The sequence below is a fragment of the Pteropus medius genome, unplaced genomic scaffold (genome assembly GCF_902729225.1).
Source record: "Pteropus medius unplaced genomic scaffold, Ma_sr-lr_union100, whole genome shotgun sequence".
NCBI lineage: Eukaryota > Metazoa > Chordata > Mammalia > Chiroptera > Pteropodidae > Pteropus > Pteropus medius.
This window is the reverse complement of record NW_024354502.1, coordinates 2,500,784-2,513,452: the sequence shown is the minus strand read 5'-3', so window position 1 is coordinate 2,513,452 and position 12,669 is coordinate 2,500,784. Positions and strand designations below refer to the sequence as shown.

Genomic DNA, 12,669 nt, shown 5'->3' with positions numbered 1-12,669 from the left:
TTAAGATACACAGTCAATACTTATTTCCTTGAACTCGTGTTATATCTAAATTCAATCCTCTGTCTGCATTGGCTGGCTGTAAATTCAATCACAGCCATTATTGGGGCACTGTTTCCTTAACTCCAGGGTTATACAGAGGTCTTGGGGGTCTAAGAAGGGAGAAAACTTCTGGAGAGACCTCCCCAGTGTTTGGACCACACAGTTCACCATGCCGGTGCCTATTTTTTCAGGGCCACACTGTCCCTTGAAGTTCACAGCTCTCTCCTTCCATGGTCACCAGGCCGAAGATGCTGGTATCCATGACCTTGCTTCTCCAGATGTACCATGTAGCCATTAGCCTCCAGAAGTGGTTCCATCTGTAGAACTCTCAGAAGTCCATGTTTTTATCCAGTCTCAAAATGCTCTCTATTCTACCTTATTGTTTTGACTGAGAATAAAAAGTATGGCTTCTTTTTTCTAGGTTCAGAGCATTAGGACTGTGGCTGATTGTTTCACAAATGGATATTTATGTAGTGCCCCTCCCTTTAGCTCCAATTCACAGGACTTCTTTTGGTCGTACCTTTTGCTGCCAAGTCTAGAGCTTCTGCAATGTTCTGTCAATCTAGTGTTCCTTGATTTTAGGGCAGCTCTCTCCAAACACATGCCAGGCTACAGTTCCCTCAGTTCCCTTTCATCCACCATTACACCTTCTTCTTTAGAGCTTCCAGAACCTTTTTGAAACCTCTTGCTGTTTGAGGGACCTATTCCCATGTCCTCGTCCTGTGATGAGTCCATTCCTATTTTCTTGGCTATCATGGATTATCTTGTTATGTTCCTTTATTGTCATCTTAGTGAGAATTGTCAAATCACTGGGCTTGGTCTATCATCTAGAGTCTGAATGTATCATCATACACATTCATAACAAGAACTCAGAACATTTTCAGGCGATTTCATCTGAAATTGCCTTTTGAGTTGTTTATAAGTCAAACAAGAAAATTGGCTACTTTACATAATAATTAGACATTTATAAACCAAAATGTCACTATCCAGTGCAATTAATAACCGTATTTGCCAAAGAATCATTGTCGTTTCTTATAATAAAGTCTGATATTAATATTAAGGTGGATAAAGATGAAAAAAACATAGTTTACAGTTAATTTCTCCCATATTTCCCAAAATGTGTAAAACTTGTTGGAAGAAGTATACGGCTTCCACAAGGTGAATACAGCAAGTACTCATGTGGCTGTATATGTTCTTGTGTGTTTGCTGCAAAATTATTCTCAACTATTCTGTAGTCTCCTAGTCATAGATATTTCTCCCTAGAAAGTCATCTTTGTTTTACTATGAAATCCCAGCTTCATATCTTGGCTTGGTATGTAAAATACCCTCTGATTTATTCTTTCCAAAGAAAAGGACTTCTGTGTTCTGCTGGATGCAAATGCAGCATTTATCCAACTGTATGGAGTGAACATGGGAATCTGAGTATTTAGCTCCTTTATAAATAAACATTCCGCTAATCTTTCTTTCTTAAAATCACTTTCCAAGGTACTCGCTGCGACCAATTCTTAAACCCTCTAAAGGTTCTAAGGAAGGAAGAGGGTTGCCCCTTGGTTTTACTCCACTATTTATTGGTCAAGGACTCAGCTTTTTCCGGGCTGCTATAAATGTAATCATTTATCCTTCTCATTTCTAGCTTCGAAATGTTGATGCTATTATCTCATGTTCTCTTTTCTTTGTGTGTTCATGATTTTTTGTTTGGCTTGGTTGTTTTTCATCCTTTCATAAGGATTCTTAGATATGTTTAGGAGCTCTTCAAAAGAAACATACCCGAAAGATATAGCTAGAAATAAGAGTCACCATTAAAAAATATATAGCTAGAAATAACAAAAAAGGCAAAGCAGGGTTGTCCACTCAGTCAACTTAATCATTTAAATGGAAAAAAATATACATAATTCAAAATATTTTGAAATAACACACACAAAAGCAGTTCACTAAGAAATGTTCTCTCTTTTCCTAAGATTTGAATACAATAAAGTGAATTTTTGCTACTGACTTGCTTGCTAATCATAAAAACCAGCCAGGTTATTCCATAAAGAAATAAACACTGAAGGTGAGTATGAATATCAGAATGTTAGATATAAAGACTTAGCAAGTGTCATAGTGTAAAATATTTGAAAATCTGGGTGAAAAAGCTTCTGTTGATCCTGAAGCAGCTGAAAATTACTTGTATAGATTTGCTAAGATTATATCTGATGAAAACCTTAATCCTTAACAAATTTGTAAATGCTGAGGAAATAGCTCTATATTGGTGCTCTTCCTAGAAAAACCTTAGCTAGAGCTGACAAGAGAACCCCAGCAGGTTTTGACACTGAGTCCAGGGTGACTGTTTTTAGATGTGCCAATTCAGTAGCAAACAGTAGTAAAGATTAAGTAGACAGTGATTGGAAAGAGCCAACTTCCAAGATGTTTAAACGATGTGTGTGACTTACCTGTCCTTACTGTGCAAACAGGAGAGTGTAGGTGAGCAGATCTGATTTACTTAATACACTTCGCATCATTGGCTAGAGTTATGGCAGGCAACCTGGATTGGAAAAAATCGAAGAGTTTTATTGTTCCTGGACACTACTCCACACATTCCCCTCCTAAAATTCTTAGGGAAAATAATTTTTTTGGCATTTAATTTTCCCCTATATATTGCATCTTTAATACAACCTCGTTGGTCAAGAAATGTTACATTCCATGTAGGACAAGCACAAATCCCACCCCATTTTGTTTTGTCTTTTAATTGTATGCTTACTGAGATTAACTGATGCCAGGGAAATCCAGACATGCTAAACGACTTGAGTCTCAGGGATGCTATTTCTAAGTTAATGCTTAGCACAGTGTTGATACAAAATGTAAATGCCATCAATACTGGCAACATAAACATAAACTGCAGAATTTATGAGTGGAAGTGTGGATGTTGGCTGAGAAGTGAACGGAAGGGCAAGGTTGTTAATGGGTTCATATTAAAAGTTGCTTAAGAACTAATGTCAATATTTGATGAATACAAAATAAAAGAGCAAATGTAGTATTTAAATGTAAAAGCTAGTCAGTTGGTAAACAAAAAATTAGTGATGTAAGTGTATTGGGAAAAAGGGCAATTGGGGTGGTGTGAATTGATACTTACGTATTGTAAATAGTTTAATTGGAATTGAATGTGCATTATAAAAAGAGTCGAGGGTACTGAAGAATAATAATAAAATGCAGTAGTCCCCAGCCCCTCACTCCCGGGCTCCTCCCCAGAAGAATCTGCTTTTAATCTTGAGCAACTATATGCATATTTGGTTCTTTTGATGGTGACCTTCTATAATTCTAACTAAAATGAGTTTAAAACTTTTTAAATAGGAAAATTGGAAGAGTTCACTTTTAAGGGAGAAGAGGTATACTAACTCCATTTTACATAAGAACTGTATTATTTTAGAATATACACTTATTTCTTTTATTTCATTGGTCCTCATGGAGGTTTTGTGAGTTTGGCAGGTCATTTCAAGGGTAGGGGACCCAAGCACAAAGAAAATGACTAACTTGCCTAACATCTCATAGATATGAAAGTGTAGGGTCCATGGTCAGAACCCAAATCACTTGTTTTCTAGTCTTGTCCTGATTTCTGTTATCAGTGTTTCCCCAACACTTGTCTTCAGAACATGCTGGTCTAGGAAGACATTTTTATTAGTCAAGAGCTTCTTTTTAGGCAAATTCCTGGGCATCTCCTTTGACCTTGAATGCCCTGAGCTGTGTAGCTTTAAAGACAGGTAACTCAGGAGAGAACTCTAGTCTTCTTAAAGCTCTCAGGGCCTACCTCTACTTTTAATCTCCAGGGTCTTGAAAATATCCAGGATGGAGAGATGAAGTTTGACCTTCACTTTTCCAAGTATCACTCTGTCATCTGGGAGACAGTTTTTAAGAGATGACTTTTGCAAAATATGAGTGTCCCTGTGACATTCAGATTTACATTTCTATGCTCCCATATCCTCTGGTATTTGTGCTGTGATGATTGTTCTCAAAAGGACATGTCAGTTTCTGTAGATTTGTTGAGATGGCGTTTCAGCTTTCTTCCATATGTTTTTGGAATTGAACTCTGATTGACAATTTGTTCTTTGAAGTGAAGTACACATTCAGAATGCACTGTTTCTTGTCCATTTAAATCTCACACTAAATTCTTTTTACCTTCCTTATTGTCCATTTCAATGAAGTCATATCAGTTTTCTCCAATGAAAAGTCCCAGTTTAGACTTTGGATTGAGAAGTTCTGCTTGCACACTCTTCATCAAGAGCTCTCACTTCGTCAACAGTGGGCTGTTTATGTATTAAAATGGTCAATTATCCCCAAATATTTGATGCATAGACTTCATTTATTTTTTGAGAAGTGTCGTAGGTATAAATCTTTGATGATTTTTTTTCATGCATTTTCAGAATGATTATTTATATAAGGTAGCAAAGTAAGGAAGGGAGGCTATGTGGTCAAATGGGTGGGGTTTATATATCACTGTGTTGATTATTATTTTTATGACATCAAGCAAATTATTTACACACCCAGATCTGTTCCCATATATGTAAACTGGGAATAATGTTTTCTGTTTTACAGTTTTGTTGTGAGGCTTGAAAAATAGGAAGAACCACTTAATGTGAAGTCTAGCATACAAGTTGCACTCGATAAATGGTAGCTATTATTTTTACGAGCCTTTTTCATCTGCGAGGTTATGATAAGGTTAAGTACAGTAGTCTTCTTTATTTATGGGGGATACATTCCACGCCCCCCAGTGGATGCCTGAAACCATGGATACTACTGAACCCTATATATACTATGTTTTTTCTCTACACATATATACCTGTGATAAAGTTTAATTTATAAATAACTAATAATAAAATAGAACAATTATACAATATACTATAATAAAATTTAGGTGAATATGGTCTCTCTCTCTTTCTCTCAAAATATCTTATTGTACTGTACTCACCTTTGACTCAAAGGAGGCACTTTATGGCTTCTCTATGGCATATCTAAATTGCCAGCATCAGTACTCTTGCACTTTGGGGCCATTATTAAGTAAAATAAGGGTTCCTTGAACACAAGAACTGTGATACCATGACAGCTAATTTAATAACCGAGCCGACCAAGGAGTGAGGAGCTTAGATAGCGTGGATACACTGGAGAAAGGGTTGATTCACTTCCCAGGTGGGACAGAGCAAGATGGTGTGAGATTTCATCACACTACTCAGAACAGTGCACAATTTAAAACTTAGGAATTACTTAATTCCAGAATTTTCCATTTAATATTTTCAGACCACAGTTGTCTGCAAATAACTGAAACCGTGGGAAGGAAAATCGGGAAAAACCAGGAGGACTACTGTACCTAGCAACATTCATGGTAGAAAAGAGATAATCATAATATAATAATGAAAGAATTAATGAATGAACTATTTAATCTCATAGTCAATCTCAGATGAGAACGTACTGAACTACAATTTTATTTTACTGGTAGACTGGATCTCTTAGATCTGTACCCTACCCTGAGGTATCACATACACCCTTTATAGAAGTAGGGTCACTACAGGATTAAGAGTTAATGCCCTGTCACCCTAGCTGAGATTTCACTACTTAAAGTGGAGTGCAGAGTGGGTGATTATCTGAAGTTTCACTTTCTATTCTTCCTCAGGTCCATGTAACTGAACCCTTGAGGCTGGTAGGGTACTGGGAGGATCAGTAAACATTATCTTCTGCTGTGATCTAACTTAGAAGTCATCCTCTACCTAAGACATGCACCATTTGCACCATTTGCTAAACCTAGGGTCTTAGCTGTCACTCCAATTACACTGTTGGGACTGGAGCCCTTTCCACACACCTTCAATACATGACCCAAGATGTCAGGATTCTTGACATCTTGCCTACCCAAGTTTCATCAGGCTTTCTCCTGAGAGTCCTTATTTCTCCACTGCTGGCTCGAGTCATGTTCTGAAACAGCCATATCCTCTAGAGATAACAGCCATCCACCTGACCTGGAATGTTCCCATGGAATAATATCTTTATCCTACTCATTGGATAGGTCTTTGCAAAGCATATAATCCTTGATTCGCAACTATGTTCAGGTCATTTATACGTAAGTACTGACCAGTTGACCCCTGCCTCCACTGAGAATGGCCCAGCCGCTGATCAGTTCCTCTGTGGAACTCCTCTACAGTCCCAGCTCCCTCCTGTTCTCTGGATTATACTGCCAATACCCCAGCAAGTCTTGCTACTGAGGCTTTTGGAATACTGACACATTGTTCTGAATTTTTGCAGAGGGCTATAGACTGAATTCCTGGTAAAATTCCAAAATGAATGAAAATCTTCACAGGTCCACTTTAGTGTATGAACTATTTCAGCACAATGAGGATGGAACTGCTTATCCATCACAAATTATTCTCCACTCCCAATTTTTCACTACTCCATGCTCTGTGCAATGTCTAAGACTGCCTCCGGGGGTCAGCTTTCCTGGGCTGGTGTTGGGACGTGACTACCATCTGCTCCCTTATGCTCAGGCTCAGTCTGACCAAGAGAGCTTTAATTTTAATTTGAGTGAAACATGGGATACTGTGGCAGAGATGGGTTTCTTCTCCAGGGTACGATACACAATAGTCCCTTGGTTGGACAATGAACGGCATAGTTCTTGCTCCTAAATCTATAGTTATTGTTTCAGTTAATCACTATCTGAGAGACTTCTTCGCTTGTCCAGTCCCTGGAGAACTCATAGGGGCTGGTATTTGGTAGAGACTTTGAAATCAGATGATTTAACCCAAACTCATTTTAAATGTAAAGAAGCTGAAGCCATGAATGGTTAAGGGCCTGCTTGAGGCTCCACTGTTCATTCATGGCAGAGCCACGATAATACCTCATGGCTGCTGGCTCTTTTGGGTCCCATTTGCATATTAGTATTGTGCTGGCTGGAAAATTACCTCTTGGCTATCGCCCATAGGAACATAGGCTATCACCCATGGGAACATAACATTCTAACAATAAGCTTTCTGCTTCTGTACCCCTGCTTGCACACCCGACCTGTGGGTTGACAGGTAGTGAATAGGAGAAAAATAGACCTTTGTGTTTAAGACAGAATGAGGAATGGGATTTAGGGCTTAAAAACCCTGTACCTCTACATTTTGGGGCTGCTTAATTTGGGGTCTGTGTACCCCTGGCAGATCCAGCTGGCTGAATAAAGAGTGTGTTTCCTATAACGCACTGATTTCTGGTGGTCCGTGTGTCTTTCGGGGGCTGGCGGCTACAACAGTATGAGTCTGAGTCAACCTCAGTTTGTTTTATCATTGAATATAGCATACTGGGCTGTGGTCAAGACTGAGAATTCAAGTTTGATAAAGATTGCTTATTTCACAATAGACATTGCACGCCCCTGATCTCTAAGGGACTCTTGGAGTCAGTGTCCAGACAGAGGCCCCAATCCTGGAGAGTTTCTACACCTGAAGAAAGTAATCTAATTGAGTCCTAGATGACAAGTCTCTCTTTTTTTTTTTTTTTTGCTTTATTGAGGACATACTTTAGGCAGAGACTCCAACAGTGCTGTTGGGAGAGTCAGCAGAAGAGCCACCTAATAACGGGGCTCCCACACTCATCTGTGAAACTTCTCCCCTGTAGTGTCTAGAGATCCCTCACGGTCACATGAGGGAGACAATGCCCCATCTGGGAATAGGGCCCCACTTTCTCTTTTGGGGACATCTTGTCAGTTTCCCTCTCTGCCCTCCCACATCTGTGTATTAGCAGATTCTGACTCTCCTGCCTCTGCAATTCTGTGTTCATCTCCTCCCTGATTGCTTTCATGACAAGGCCAATTCGGGTTGTCAGGTCCTCTAGGCTGGTTGGTTGCACAAGCCTCTGAAATGCTCTCTGGCTGAAATACCCTCCCCTCTAATCCATCCTGAATACCATCCCGAGTAACTACCAGTCTCACAATGGCTGATCAGAAACACTGTGTGATGCAGTAGAAAGGGTAAGATTAGGGGTTAGATAGACCTGCATATGACCTCCAGCTCTGCCACCTAGTGCTCTGGGCCAAGGTATGTCATCCCTCTCAAAGTTAGTTTCCTCATTTATAAAATAAGTTGATAACAATACCTTGAGAGGTAGTCATGAGGATTAAATGGGGGATAACATCTATGAAGTCTTCAGCTACAGTAAGCACTCAAAAAATGTTGTCTTGTTTCTATTCTTATTCATGACCGACATGACGTCTTAACTTGTGTTTCTCCTAAAAATGGCCCCTAAAACAAGGATTAGAGGGAAAGTAGTTCATTTGGGAATTAATCCCAGAAAGCACTGTTAGGGGACGCAGAATGAGACAAAGAAGAAAGCAAAGCAGTAAAGGGCATGGGAATGTGTAGGTCGCCACTCCGAGCAGCCAGGATGTGAGCCCTCTACAGACGCCCTGGTAAACTCTGTAGAACCCACCTCAAACCTGGCCCCTTGAGGGTCAAGGAGGTTAGAGTATCGTCCATCAGCTTGAACCCCTCATTTGCAAGCACGACTCCTGGGAGTTAACTGCACTGTACTCCTAGCCTGTGCCTTGAGCTGGCCAAGCATACCCCCTGCTGGAGAATACTGCCAGGCAGAGATGGAGTAGGGACACTGTCTGTGGTCACCCTTTACGGAAGAGCTGGGGATTTGTTCAGGGCATTGACAGCCTGCTTTAGGGTGCCTGAACTGAATAGAAACAAGACATAATGTTAGGTTGGGGTGAGTCCCCTTAGTAAAGAAGAAAAATGCCAGTCTCCCAGTCCCTTAACTTCTGGGGTAGTTGTTAGGCTGGCAGGGTCAGATACTACACAGGAGCTCGGTGAGAATAACGTAATGTTTGCAGGCACAGGAAGACTCTCTCTGCCTGCGCTTGGAGCTGCTTTTCAGGTCAGTGCCTTCCAGACTCAACCTCACCAGAATGTGTACCTACCAGAGACATCCCTTCCTCTTGCCACCTCTGCTTAATCAATCCTCAGCTCATTTACAGCATTAGAATGCCGGAGGGCACCGAAGCCAGCCAGGGCCCCAAGGCAGTTCATGTTTAGCATGCTTCTTTGCAGCAACTCTGTCTCCTCTCTACTAATCCTTAGAAACAAAGACCATCCTCGCCCCCAACACAGGGCATGGCTGCGTCTCTCAGGACCTGGCTCATCGTGATCTTACTTTGAAACTCTCACCTCCTCTTTTCATCCTGCAATTTCCAATATATATCTTTGTGTCATCTCTTTGCTACAGACTTCCTATTTGTTCTCCCTGTTTCTGTTCTAGGCAGACGATTCCTTCTCATACCTGCCTAATCCCCCTTGATCCTTTCACTTTCCAACTCCTTTGCCTTCTATCCCTAGCAAAGGTTCTGGTTTACTCCTTCTTAAAATGTTCACTTGATTAGGTGCAGGAATTCCCCCCTTATTCCTCCCCTACTGACTCTCTCATAGACAGCCAGACAATTCACTTCATTTCAGCAAGGACGCATTCAGAATGGACTACGTGCCCAGTCCTGGCTGTGTGGGGTCTGTGAGAAGTGTAAGGTAGAAGCAAGGCCTTGCAGAAATAAGTCTGGTCCATAAAGAAAGTATACAGTCATGAATCAGTTCAAAAACTTCTCATATGTTGTGCCACAGACTATGCTATAAGATCTAGAGTAGCTTGGAAGCAGAGAACTTAGACTGAAGGAAGCAGGGAAGGCTTGGTGAGAAAAAAAATATTCGCCTGTGTTGGAGGTTCCCGAGATCACACTCAGGTTAGATGATTTCCTGGAAAGACTCGCAGAACTAAAAAAGAAATTGTTATACTTACATATTAAAATCAGAGTAGAAAGGTACAGAGTAAAATGAGCAAAGAAACAAACACATAGGGTGGAATCCAGGAGAGAACGGTGTTGTCCTCTCTCGGAGGACTCACATGAACAGCCCTTACGTCCCCTAGCGATGATGTGTGACAACATGTATGGAATATTGTCAATCAGGGAAGCTCACCCAAAGCTTGGCACCTAGGGTTTTTTTTTTGGAGGGTCAGCCACATAGACATGAGACAGCTGTAAAAAGGACCTCAGAAGCTCAGACTCCAACCCCACCTTAGAAGTGAAATTTGTACAGGATAGCCCGAAGTCCCAGGTATGCAAAAATAAGCACACGACAGAAGTCACTTTATTAGCATAAACTGTGTGCCGTGGCCTAAGACACTCTGGCTGGATATTCCGGGGGCTCAGAGGTTATCCCCCAGCACCTGGCTGCAGGTCAATCTGGAAGACCTCGGGAATGTGCAGGGTTTGGGTAACCTAGGCCTGATGACTTAATCCTTTACTGAAAACTACATTTCTTCCACCCTAAACCATACCATGAATCTGCAGAGGGGTAGACTGGTAGAGCAGGAAAGGGCATCTGAGACCATTGGGAGTTTAGTCTAAATTCTGTTGTTTCAAAGGTGTGGAAAGCAAGGCTCAGAAAGGGAAAGTCATCGTTAATAGGAAGACGTCCCTGATGCCCTGCAGGTCGATGTGTTGCTTTTCCCCCAAGATCCCAATAGAACTTCAAAACCACCACCATTTACGGAATGCTTTCTGGGCACTAAGAACCAGACTAAGTGATATTCATGCATTATCTCATTGCTAGTGGGTATTTATGTGCTTGTGGGTATTTATGTTCAAGTCATAGCTCCTCCATTAGATGGGGAACTCCTTGAAGGTAGAATCTGTGACTTATTCATCTGGGTACATGTAGTGCCTAACACAGTGCCTGGCACACAGGTGTTCAAGAAGTATTGATGGAATAAACGTATAAATGAATGAATATTTTGTCTTGCAATAGAGACAAACACTGTCAGGAACTAGAACCAGAATCCAGGTTCCTGCTTATACAATTCCTTTGAACAATGTTGTGAAAACTGGACTGGAAAAAGATGACAGTTGTCTCAAAGGTAATACTTCCTAGAGAACAGGAACTATCTACAGGTAATCTTCCATTGGCTCATCCACAGATATACAATACATAGAATGAAACAAAATCTAAGTCACCAGCACCCGACATAGTATTATAACATACCAGTTATTAGTAATGAGAACTTCTTGAATTTCCCCAAAGATGTCACATTGTTTCCTACCTGTGTGACTTTGCTCACAGAGCCTCTGGTTCCTGCGGGAATCTCCAGAGCTCTACCCAGATTTCCTGCCCAGACACTAATTCAGCTTGGGCATCACCCATTAGACAGGGCTCTTTAACAAGAATCCTTCATCCCCCAACGAATGCATGAATAGAACTAAGGGGGTCTGAAGATTGGGAAATTACCTTTATTTTTATTAACCTCTAATTGAAGTTGATCATTTCTTTTTCATTATGAATGTAGTTCATAAATCCTACTAGTATTAGCAGTACTTGTGATTATCCTACCAAAGTAAGCCTAGATACTTTCATACTAAATTATAGTTGTGGCAAGTATCTCAAAATACTATGTTCTTCATTATTTGGTAACTATAGTAATTATTAGGTCCACCATTTGATCTTATTTTAATAGAGTAATCAAGAAGTATATACAATATAAGGCCACATTTTCAAAATATTTTGATAACCATAATTCAATATACTTACTTTCCTTGCAATCCTAGTTTTTTAAATATTATGCATTTGAAAGTATTATTCAGATAAAGGTCCATAAGTTTTGCCAGACTGCCATAAAGTGTTCCGAAATAGGTTGATCCAAAATAGGTTATTACGTCTCAACTCTCTTGGTAGTAGTCTCATATGATTCTGTGATGCTTATGCATGTGCCTATCAAAGAGCTTTCCCTGTTTCTGTAATACCTCATTAAAAGGTCTATCTCACCAAAGAGGCTGTGAGCACTCTAGGAAGAGACTGGGTCCTATCTGTTGGCATGTTTCCAGCTCTGAGCACTGTGTTTGGGGCTAGGTAGCTGGTCAATAATGCTTGCTGACCATGCTGTGATATTAGTGGATGAATGAACAGGAAGGCTTTTCAACACGTGTGAATGCCTGAACTCATACTCATGATTGCATTTTCCTTTGTCCAAAGTACTTCTCTTGGGGAGGCCACGAGTTTACTCCTGTTGGCCTTCACCCAGGCAATTTCTGTGACATCTCCCCACCCCACCCAATTGAGTAGTTACCTTTTTGGCCAGGTTCTGAGAGCACTGCCAAGTAATTCGGTCCATATAATCAAAGCCAGCCTAGAGTGGGGACCCATCTTAGTCACCCAGCTTTTTATTTAAGCTCAGCTCTGAGTGACTTTTGATGGTTTCAAATGTATAAAGAAACACCAAAAATAAATCCCCCTTTTGAGCATGAAGATCTAGTTGCTGCCACCAAAGCTACTTAAAACGATGTATTTTATGCTCTAGAAAGAAATCCAGAAACAAACATGTCCTCAAGGTGGCAACTTGGTGGGAATAACTTTGTAGTTTCTCACAGGGACCACTGTAAGTTGACTAAGAACTTGGATAAGTTCTAACATGTTGATTAAAAAGTGGCTCAATTTTCTGGCTCTATTTCTATCTTGCAGCCATCCTGGAGAAGTTTCGACAATCCACTCCATTTTAATCGATAAACTCTAAGTTGCATTTAGGACTGGCAGCCAAAATGTCCCCAGATACACTGCAGTTGCTTATTGCAATTTTTCCTTCTTGAAATATAAGTGTTGA

At 40.6% G+C, this 12,669-nt stretch overlaps 1 long non-coding RNA gene across 5 annotated transcripts in view; it reads right to left on the bottom strand.

Annotated features, from left to right (window-relative positions):
- The window catches only part of LOC120595485 (uncharacterized), an 87,667-nt gene that overhangs the window by 36,542 nt on the left and 38,456 nt on the right, over positions 1 to 12,669 (bottom strand). For 4 of the 5 annotated variants that reach the window (XR_005650858.1, XR_005650857.1, XR_005650856.1 and 1 more), the window contains one exon: positions 2,469 to 2,560. This is a non-coding gene — a long non-coding RNA (uncharacterized LOC120595485). Of the gene's footprint in view, positions 1 to 2,468; positions 2,561 to 4,188; positions 4,828 to 12,669 lie in introns of those variants that run through there. The other variant, XR_005650859.1, reaches the window with a different exon arrangement.